Consider the following 10,289-nt stretch of genomic DNA (forward strand, 5'->3'; position numbering starts at 1 on the left):
ACAAACAATTTTTAAAAGTTTTCTCCTATGTTTTAGACTAACAAGGGTTATTTTTAGTAAGCACAATGTGAAGCCACACCTGTGTTGTGCTCAGTTAAAAGTTAATATATGTATTTTTTTCAAATAGGACGAGGCCTTTTTTCTTGACATACCAGATTCTGCACTAGAAATTTTAAATTTTGGTAAGATGATTAATATGCTACACAATTATGGTTTATTTTTAAAATAAATGGTTTTAAGAAGTTTATTTTTTTCAATTTAGAACAAGATGGAAGTCAAAACCAACAGATAGGTTTTCCTGAGATTACAGAAGGCGGTATGAACTGGTTTTTAAATATGTGTTTGAAATAACGGTTATTGGAAATAGTGTACATTTTTTCTAGGGGTTGTGCATTAACACGTGTATTGGGAACTATGTTTGTTGCTGTTAGTGAAAAAGAAGCTGCCTTTGCCCCAAAGATTCTACTGTAAAAACGTTTTGCTGGCAGTTGTTGAGAATTTGGAGCTGTACTGCACCCGTGTTTCTGCATGCTCTTTTTTTATTACAACACATGCAAAAGTGCTAAAATAAAGGGCTGTTTCTTCATATAAGTTTGCCTTTTCAAGTGATTATTCCTTTACAAAACTTAATATAACTTTCACTTGTATTTGTTAAAAAGCAGGTGAAGAAGCAGCCTTCTTATTTCTGATCCACAGACTCACAGATGCTGGTTTTGCAACAGTGGCTTTGCTGGAAAAGCATGCTGCTTCCAATTGTTTTTACTAAAAAATAACCCATGTTAGTCTAAAACGTAGAAGAAAATGTTTTTATCACTATAATTTACTTTTATAAACAGGTTCTCTGTGTTTTTAACCCTGGAATGTTTCTGCATGCTCACTTTTATTGAAACATATGCAAAAGTGCTGAATGAAGGGATGTGTCTTCATATAGGCTTGTCTTTTCAAGTGTTTATTCCTTTAGAAGACTTAATATAACTTTCACCTCTATTTGTTAAAAAGTGGGGGAAGAAACAAACTTCTTCTCTGTAATCCACTGGTTTACAGAATAAGGGGAATATAAACTGGCTGTTACTAAGGACCTGTGGTTTTAAACCTGTCGTGTTTCTGCATGCTCTATTTTATTGAAACATACCTGTAAATAAAGGGATGTGACTTCATATAGACTTGTCTTTTAAAGTAAATATAAAGCAAAGCTTTATTCCTTTACAAAACTTACTGTAAAACTTACTGTAAAACTTACTTCCATCTTGTTCTAAATTGAAAAAAATAAACTTCTTAAAACCATTTATTTTAAAAACAAACCATAATTGTGTAGCATATTAATCATCTTACCAAAATTTAAAATTTCTAGTGCAGAATCTGGTATGTCAAGAAAAAAGGCCTCGTCCTATTTGAAAAAAATACATATATTAACTTTTAACTGAGCACAACACAGGTGTGGCTTCACATTGTGCTTACTAAAAATAACCCTTGTTAGTCTAAAACATAGGAGAAAACTTTTAAAAATTGTTTGTTACTAAAAGCTTATGGTTTTAACTTTTATTAAAATCCCTACAGTAAGTAAAACTTACTTGCATTTGTTAAAAAGTTTGGGAAAGAAGCAACCTTCTTATCCCCGGTTTCAGAGTAACAGCCGTGTTAGTCTGTATTCGCAAAAAGAAAAGGAGTACTTGTGGCACCTTAGAGACTAACCAATTTATTTGAGCATAAGCTTTCGTGAGCTACAGCTCACTTCATCGGATGCATACTGTGGAAAATACAGAAGGCTTTTCCATAGTATGCATCCGATGAAGTGAGCTGTAGCTCACGAAAGCTTATGCTCAAATAAATTGGTTAGTCTCTAAGGTGCCACAAGTCCTCCTTTTCTTCTTATCTCTGACTCACAGACACTGTTTTTGCTGACAGGGGCTTTGCTGCAGCTTCAAGTTGTGCTTACTAAAAAATAGCCCATGTTGGTGTAAAACACAGGGAAAAGCTTTTTAAAATTGTTTGTTACTAAAAGCTTGTGGTTTTAACTTTTATTAAAGCCCCTATGTAAAAGGGCTACATGGCAGGAAAAATGCTTGGGGTCTGCTTTTTTAGATAAGAATAAGGCAGTTAAGGGGGAGGGAGGGGAAGGAAGGGAGTTGGCTCGTGTCTAAAATCTTGGGACTCTAGGATTGGTTCAGGAAAATTAATTCTATGATGCTGCTATAGAACAACATCTGATTGGTCCAATCCAAAGGTGGTGTTAACAAGTCTGTGGGGCAGTCAACCTGGGAAGTTGCTTCATTCGGCAGAAAGACTGGAAGGGTAAAAGCTTTCTCTCCCTCTCTCTCTGATTCAGAGCTGACCACGTGCTGTCTATCTTTGCCCTTTGCAAAGGGGCTTTCTTTTCCCTTTTCTTGCCCTGTTCTCTCTTTTAACCTCTCTTTATATGTTTCTCTTTTATTTAACTCTTTTTAAATGCTTTTTTCTGAACCTACTCTTGTATTTAATAGTTTAAATGCTTTTCCATTAACTTTTTTAGGATGTGCTTACTAAACAGGATCTGCCTTAGTAACTTAACTAGGCTGACAAACCGTCCTCTACAATCGAAGCACTGAGCTCATATATATGGCAAAAGTATAACAAGTTTATTGATAAAAGGACACAGGTTTAAGTGATACCAAGTATTACCCTTGCAGACCAGGTGCCAGCTCATGCCAAGGCCTCTAGGCCACAACTGAACACTGACAGTGCACAGCTGGAAACCAGGCTGGCAGATATCAAACCTGGGAGATAAGAGAGTGACTCAGAGCCCAGACTAAGCAATATATGCAGAGACCCATGCAGTAATCTCACTCATTACATCTGAAGCCCATGTGTTAAGGTAATATGCATATATTTGCTCTGTAACTATAAAAGTGTTTGCTCTGGAGCTATAAATCTGAGAAGCATTATCAGATGTGAAATATTAGTTTGCTCAAGGAGGGGTTATCCCCTGCCCAGTGAAAGAAGGCCCATAGACATCAAACAAGCCATTGTGAAACCTCAGAGGGCAAAGGAGTTTGCTGATTGCTCCCCCAACACCCCTGAAGGACGTCCCATCAGCTCAGACTCTGGGGATAAAGAGATAAAAATCCCCTGACAAGGGGAATTTGTGGTCTCTATGCTGCTTGAGATTTGGGAGAGCACAAAATGTGTCAGCACAAGCAAAAAATCCCCAGCTGTTTTGCGTGGGTTAGTCCTAGAGGAGATATACAGGTGGCATATAATAGCTGCTCTGTCAACTTTTTAAACCTAAGACTAGCATTCATGTGGTATGTGTGTGTTACCTGCTTTAACCTTGTCAATAACACTCTTCTTTCTTTTTCTCAGTTAATAAATCTTTAGATATTTTACTACAGGACGAGCTACAAGTCTTTGGTGCAAGATCTAAACTGCAATTGGCCTGGGAAAAGTGACTGGTCCTTTGGGACTGGAAGTAACAATAATATTTTTGTGATTTGTGGTATAAGGTCCCATCTATCACAAAGGCAGGCTTGCCTGGGTGGCAAGATAGACCAGAGTGCCCAAGGGGACTGTCTGTGATGCCATGGTCACGCTGTCATAGTGCCTGAGGAGTTTATACTTGAGAGTTGGTTGGTGAAATCTAAGTATACAACTCACAACCCACTGGGGTTTGGACCCTGCTTTGGACAATCTGCCCTGAGGTTGGTACTCACGCCCTTGAGACAGTCCAGGAACTGTGAAATCAGGTATAAGGAATAAGGACAGAAATGGTTACAAACAAACAAAAGTCAAAATACTCTCCTAAGACTAAAACTCAACAGATTAGAGTTTGAGGTTCAAAGAAGTTGTTCTAACTGCAGTCTTTCTTCCAGCATGGCTGGCCCATCCTTTAGCCAGGAGCCAACACACGGAGCTCAAACAGCTGGCTTTCTTTACCTGTTCAGGTGAAGGATGCCAAAATGACTTTTTTTCTTTCTGTTTATAGCCTCAACGTTATGTCTTTGTTTTCAAAGTCAGGAAGCCCCTCTGAAGCTCAGCTTGCCGTGTCCATCCAGGCACTGATAACAGCTTAATTTCTGTCATCTCCTCCCGCCACTGTGTTAGTTAGTGGATACTGCACACACTTACTAGTTTAATGGCTTTATTTTCCTTTTTATGTAAATATACTTTCATTATCTCTCCTGGCTCAATTTATATTGGAGACACATTTAAACTGCCGGGTCAATAATTCTTTGTCTAGGCCTCAGTGACTTCAATCTCATGTTCCGAACACATTTTCAGGACAGGTGTCAGGGTTCTCTCCCCATTCTGAACTCTGCGATACAGATGTGGGGACCCGCATGAAAGACCCCCCTACGCTTATTTCTACCAGCTTAGGTTAAAGCTTCCCCAAGGCACAAATCCTTTCCTTGTCCTTGCTGCCACCACCAAGTGATTTAGACAAAGATCCAGGAAAAGGGGCCACTTGGAATCCCTGTTTCCCCAAAATGTTCCCCCAAGTCCCTTCACCCCCTTTCCTGGGGAGGCTTGAGAATAATATACTAACCAATTGGTTACAAAGTGAGCACAGACCAAACCCCTGGGTTTTTAGGACACTGAAAATTAATCAGATTTTTAAAAGAAGAATTTTTTTTTAAAGTAAAAGAATCACACCTGTAAAATCAGGATGGAAGGTAATTTTACAGGGTAAATAAAAAGATTTAAAACACAGAGGATTCCTCTCTAACTCTGTCTTCCAGTTACAAAATAGGAATAAAATTACCTCTTAGCATAGGGAAAATTCACAAGCTAAAACAAAAGATAATCAATTCACGTATCTTTTAAAGAGATGGTTTACCTGCTTGGTCTCTCCCTCTATCCAGAGAGGGAACAAACAAAGAGAGCACAAACAAAACCAACCCTCCTCCCCCACCCAAGATTTGAAAGTATCTTCTTTCCTTATTGGTCCTTTTGGTCAGGTGTCACCAGGTTATTTTAGCTTCTTAACCCCTTTCAGGTAAAGTGATTCTGTACCTCTGGCCAGGAGGGATTTTATGTTACTACATACATAAAGGTTGTTCCCGTCCCTTTATATTTATGACAACAGGTTTCCAGCATATGTTTATATCTAGGGCCCTACCAAATTCGTGGCCATGAAAAATGCGTCACAGACCAGGAAGTCTGGTCTCCCTTGTGAAATCTGGCATTTTGTGTACTTTTAACCTATACTATACAGATTTCACGGGGGAGACCAGCGTTTGTCAAAGTGGTGGTCCCAATCCAAAGGCGGAGAGCTGCAGCTGGTGGCCAGCCACCCAGCTCTGAAGGCAGTGCCGCAGCCATCAGCAGTGCAGAAGTAAAGATAGCAATACCATATCGTGACACCCTTATCTGCACTGTTGCCAGCAGTGGTGCTGACTTCAGAGCGGGGCTCCTTGTCAGCAGCCGCAGACCTTCCTGCAGCCGTGGGAGATTTCTGGAGGTGGATCTCACCAGCCTGGCCAGGAGGAGCAGCTGGAGCCTGGCATATAGTAAGAGCCCTTGGCCTGGGCGCCCCTAGCTCTGCCTCTCCCCGGCTCTGGGCCCAGCCCCCCGGCACTGAGGGGTTAAAGGGGCCATGGGTTGGTTCTGCATATGTGTGTGTACTGGGGGTTGACTAGGGGGTTGACCCCCCCCAACCACAGTGCCCTGGGTGGCTGCCCACCCATAAGGCCAGCCCTGCCCACCCCAAAATGAGGAGCCCACCATACCATGCCACACTCACTTCCCACTGTTGCTGGCAGGGGTACTGCCTTTAGAGCTGGGCGCCCGGCCAACAGCCATTGCTCTCCAGTCGCCCAGCTCTGAAGGCCACGTCACCACCAGCAACAGTGCAGAAGTAAGGATGGCAATATTTCAACCCCCCTACAACAGCTTACAACAGCCTTGCAATCCCCAACCATGACCCTCTTTTGTGTTGGGAACCCCACGGTTACAACACTGTGAAATTTCAGATTTAAGTATCTGAAACCATTACATTTACTATTTTAAAAATCCTGTGATTGTGAAATTGACCAAAATCGAGCGTGAATTTCATAGGGCCCTATTTATATTGCTCAGTACACACCCTGTCCATCCACCATGCAATGAGCAGTGGACCCTGCGTGTTACCACTTTGTATACTGGACTGTACGTGACGCTTGTTAGACACAGATTATGAAAATACAGTAGAACCACAGAATTATGAACACCTCAGGAATGGAGGTTGTTCTTAACTCTGAAATGTTTATAACTCTAAACAAAATGTTACGGTGTTTTTTTCAAAAATTTACAACTGAACATTGACTTAATACGGCTTTGAAACTTTACTATGCAGAAGAAAAATGCTGTTTTCCCTTTTTTAGTAGTTTACATTTAACACACTACTGTACTGTATTAGCTTCTTCTTTTTTTTATCTCTGCTGCTGCCTGATTACGTGTGTCCGACTCCAAATGAGGTGTGTGGTTGACTGGTCAGTTTGCAACTCATCGGTACTACTGTAATGTGGTAAGTGTAGTGAGTACATCAGGCCTAACAACTGTTGTTGACAGAGAGTACAAAACCACCCCTGGGTGTCTGGATCACAATCTAAAATCAAGAATCTGAAAGTCAATAAAGATAAGCACAAAATGCTCCCAGCTTCTTGAGCTTTAGTGACTTGAATTCTGGAGAACATCAGCTGATCCTGAAGCTGAATATTGGAGACACCTCAGCACCTGATCCCAGTTGGGTTGTCACTTCCTTTAATCCTTACCTGAAAGATGGATCAACATCTCTGTTGAAATCAATGTGGCTGAGGATCCTCTCACTCTGGTGTCTGTTAGTTGGAGCCTGGCTGTTTAGGGAGCCAGGGAGATATGGGAGGTGCCAATCAGCAAACAAACCAGTCAATAGAAGTTCATAGGAATGGGGAGTAAAAGGAAATAACCTGCCAGATGGTCCGGGAAGTGGTGAAACAACAGGTGTGGGCTTCAAACAGCTCTGCCTGTGCCACTCAATCCAAACCCACACCCCTGCTATCCCAGCCCTGGGCTCTCCCAGCTCTGCTGGTGCCCCTCAATCCTGACCCCCATTTCCTTCCTAGTCCAGCCTTTCATTCCCTCCCCACCTCAACTCTGTAGGTAGCCCTCTGTCCTGACCCTCAAACCCCTGTTATCCATCCCCACACCCAGCTCCACTTGGGCACCCTACTGTGTGACGCTCAGACCTGTTTCCATTCACTATCTGACTCTGTGCTGGGATGCACCTTTCCCTGTGTGAGTCGCAGGGAGCTGTCCATGCTGATATGCTCTGCAAGTCAATCAGGGCTCAGTGCGAACAGCCTGATACAGATGAGAAGGTTTCACCCTCCAGCCTATGGCCATTGTGTGTCCCCAGCCCATCAGGGAGGAGAGGCGAACCCCTTGAGAGCTGAACCCTGTAGCCCAGTGGGAATCAAAGCCATGAGCCCTGGTTTACAAACAATGCCCTGAGCTCTGCACCCAGCACCCCTGTCTGACAGGCCAGAGCCAGGGGTGAGGGTCTGGGCTGAGCAGCTTGTCTGGGTCCCACTGGAGTGATCCATTCCCCCCAAACCAGCCTTTGTTACTGTGCAGGGACAGGTCTCCTGGGGGTGCTCTGCAGCCTCCTAACCATTTCCATCTCCAAAAAAGGCTCTTAATCTCGTCCCCTTAGGAGGAGCTCAGAGCTGGAAGCCACCCCTGGGCAAACACAGCAGCACAGCCCCAGACTGTGGTCAGCTCAAAATCTGTTTCTGCCAGCCCTGCAGAGTGACCCCCTCACACCGAGAAATTCCCTAGAAAAGGCATTTCCTTGGGGGTGTGGCAATGGGTGGGACAAGGGAAGGCCTGATCCCAGCCCAGGTCTCTTTCCTCTAGCCCTCACTGACTGTCTTGGCAAACCAATGAAATGCACTGGGGTCTTTCCCCTGGCTGTGCAACAGGCCTACAGTGACCAAGGAGGTGTGATTTTAACCCCTTTCTGAAGAGGGTTCAACCTAGGCACAGAGATATGGGGTGGCTAATGCAGCATCACACAGGGTGTGTCTAAAATGCAGAGTCCACCATGGTTCTGACACTTGTTTATCCCCAAACCTGCTGCCATGCACAGGGGCATGTTAATGTAGATGGAATATGGTGGCTCAGTGAGTCACAGCTGTTAACACGACCCTCTCACTGTCCAACATGCCGGGACTGGGGTGACCCAGATAACAAGAGTCTGGGTGTTAGACTTGATGGCTGCAAGCAGAGATGTGGGGGATGGGGGAAACAAGGTCTGGGCTAGCAGGGGGCAGAGGTTCAGGAGGGTCAGGACACTGTCAGAGCTGGGAATGGGAAGAGCTCAGGACTGGGCTAGCCAGGAGTGAGTGGCACCGGCAGAGCTGTTTGAAGCCCACACCTTGGCCAGCACACCCTGTCAATTTTCCACTCCCCAGCCCACCTGGCAGGTTATTTCCTTTTACTCCCAGTTCTGAGGAATTCTTGTGACTGGCTTTGGTTACTGACTGTCTCCTCCTGTATGCCCCTGGCTCCCTGCCAAGTTGGGCTCCATTTCAGCCCTTGATCACAGTCTGCAGGGGAGGAGAAGCTGGAGGAAATATTGACAAATAACCTGTGGAGGCCCCAGCGCAAAGGAGGGAGACAGGCCAGATGAGCAGGGGAAAAGCCATCCTGCTAACCTGGTTAATGGCCTGCGGGAGGGCAGGATAAGGTCTAGGGAGGTGGAAAGGCATAAGGGGCTGGGGCTGATGGCTAATCAGGGGACAGGGCAGGGAGTAAGCCCCAGGATCTGGGGAGAAGGGAAGAGGGAGACCTCGGGAGACAGGGAGAATCAGGGTGGGAATTAGAGGGAAGCATGAAGTGCTCCCAAAGGTCTGGAATTAAGGGGAATTTATGGTGTGGGGCAGCCCCAGGGGTTTCTGCTACGCCCCACTCGAAAATTCACCAGATGCTCCTGACACACAGACCTCCGAAGCCGCACTTAGCCACTCAACTTGTGGCCAAATTGTAACTGGTGACACCTAGACAGAAAAAGTCCTTGAACCAATTCCCCACCCCATGAGCACAGTTGCCAACTTTCACGTGGTAAATAAGCATCCTGACTTTCACAATAAGCCAATAATCAAGCTAATCCCATTTCAAAACAAGGCTAAAACAAGCCAGTCCCTAAGAACCCCAACACTCTATGTGACTAGATCCCCCCGGTGTGCAGTCTGGAACTGTGGGGGCCCGCTGCGCACCCCTGACTCTCTCCTCCATTCTCCTGCTTGCCGGGAGTGAATAAAAAAAAAATCAACAAGGTACAAGCCAAACAAGCAACAAGCTACAAGCCAAACTAGCCAACAAAAAACTCACAAGCCAATTAAGCCGAAAACAAGCCCAATTTCTACAGGTTTTTTTTTGTGGGTTTGGCATGTCTGCCCATGAACCAGCCAGTGCCCTGGCCTCAGGCCAGATGGGAACTAACACTAGGGTGATCAGATGTCCCGATTTTATAGGGAAAATCCCGATATTTGGGTCTTCGTCTTATATGGATGCCTATTATCCCCCCACAGGCACACACTCACTGTCCCAATTTTTCACACTTACTATCTGGTCACCCTAGCTGGCACCCCGTAGAAGGGAAAAGATCCATGTCCCATTCCCCACCTCCATGAGCCAGCCAGTGCATCACAACAGTGCCAGGTCGGAGTCAGCCCCTCATAAAGGGGCAAGGACCCGTAACTCATTTTCTGACACCTAGCATTAGAATCCTAGAAATTGTGGGGCTGGAAAGGCCCTCACGAGGAATCTAGTGCAGCCCCCTGTGCTGTGGCAGGACCAAGCAAACCTAGACCAGCCCTGACAGGTGTTTGTTCAACCTGGTCTTTACAACCTCCAATGGTGGGGATTCCACCACCTCCCTTGGGAGCCTGCTCTAGAGCTTAAACAGACTGAGAGTTAGAAAGTTTTCCCTAATATCTCTCCTGAATCTCCCTTGCTGCAGACTAAGCCCATTGCTTTTCCTACCATCCATGGACATGGAGAACAGTTGATCCCCCTCTTCTTTATAAGATCCCTTAACATATGTGAAGACTGTCATCAGGCCCCCTTCAGGCTTTTCTCCAGACTAAACCTGCCCAGTTGAAGAAACAGGACATGTTTAGTCCTTTCCTCACAGGTCAGGTTTTCTAAATCTTTGATCATTTTTGTTGCTGTCCTCTGGACTCTCTCCCCTTTGTCCACATGTTCCCTAAAGTGCGGTGCCCAGAATTGGACATATTTCTCCAGCTGAGGCCTCACCAGTGTTGAGTAGAGCAGGACAATGACTTCCCATGTCT

This window comes from Natator depressus, chromosome 13, assembly GCF_965152275.1.
Source record: "Natator depressus isolate rNatDep1 chromosome 13, rNatDep2.hap1, whole genome shotgun sequence".
NCBI lineage: Eukaryota > Metazoa > Chordata > Testudines > Cheloniidae > Natator > Natator depressus.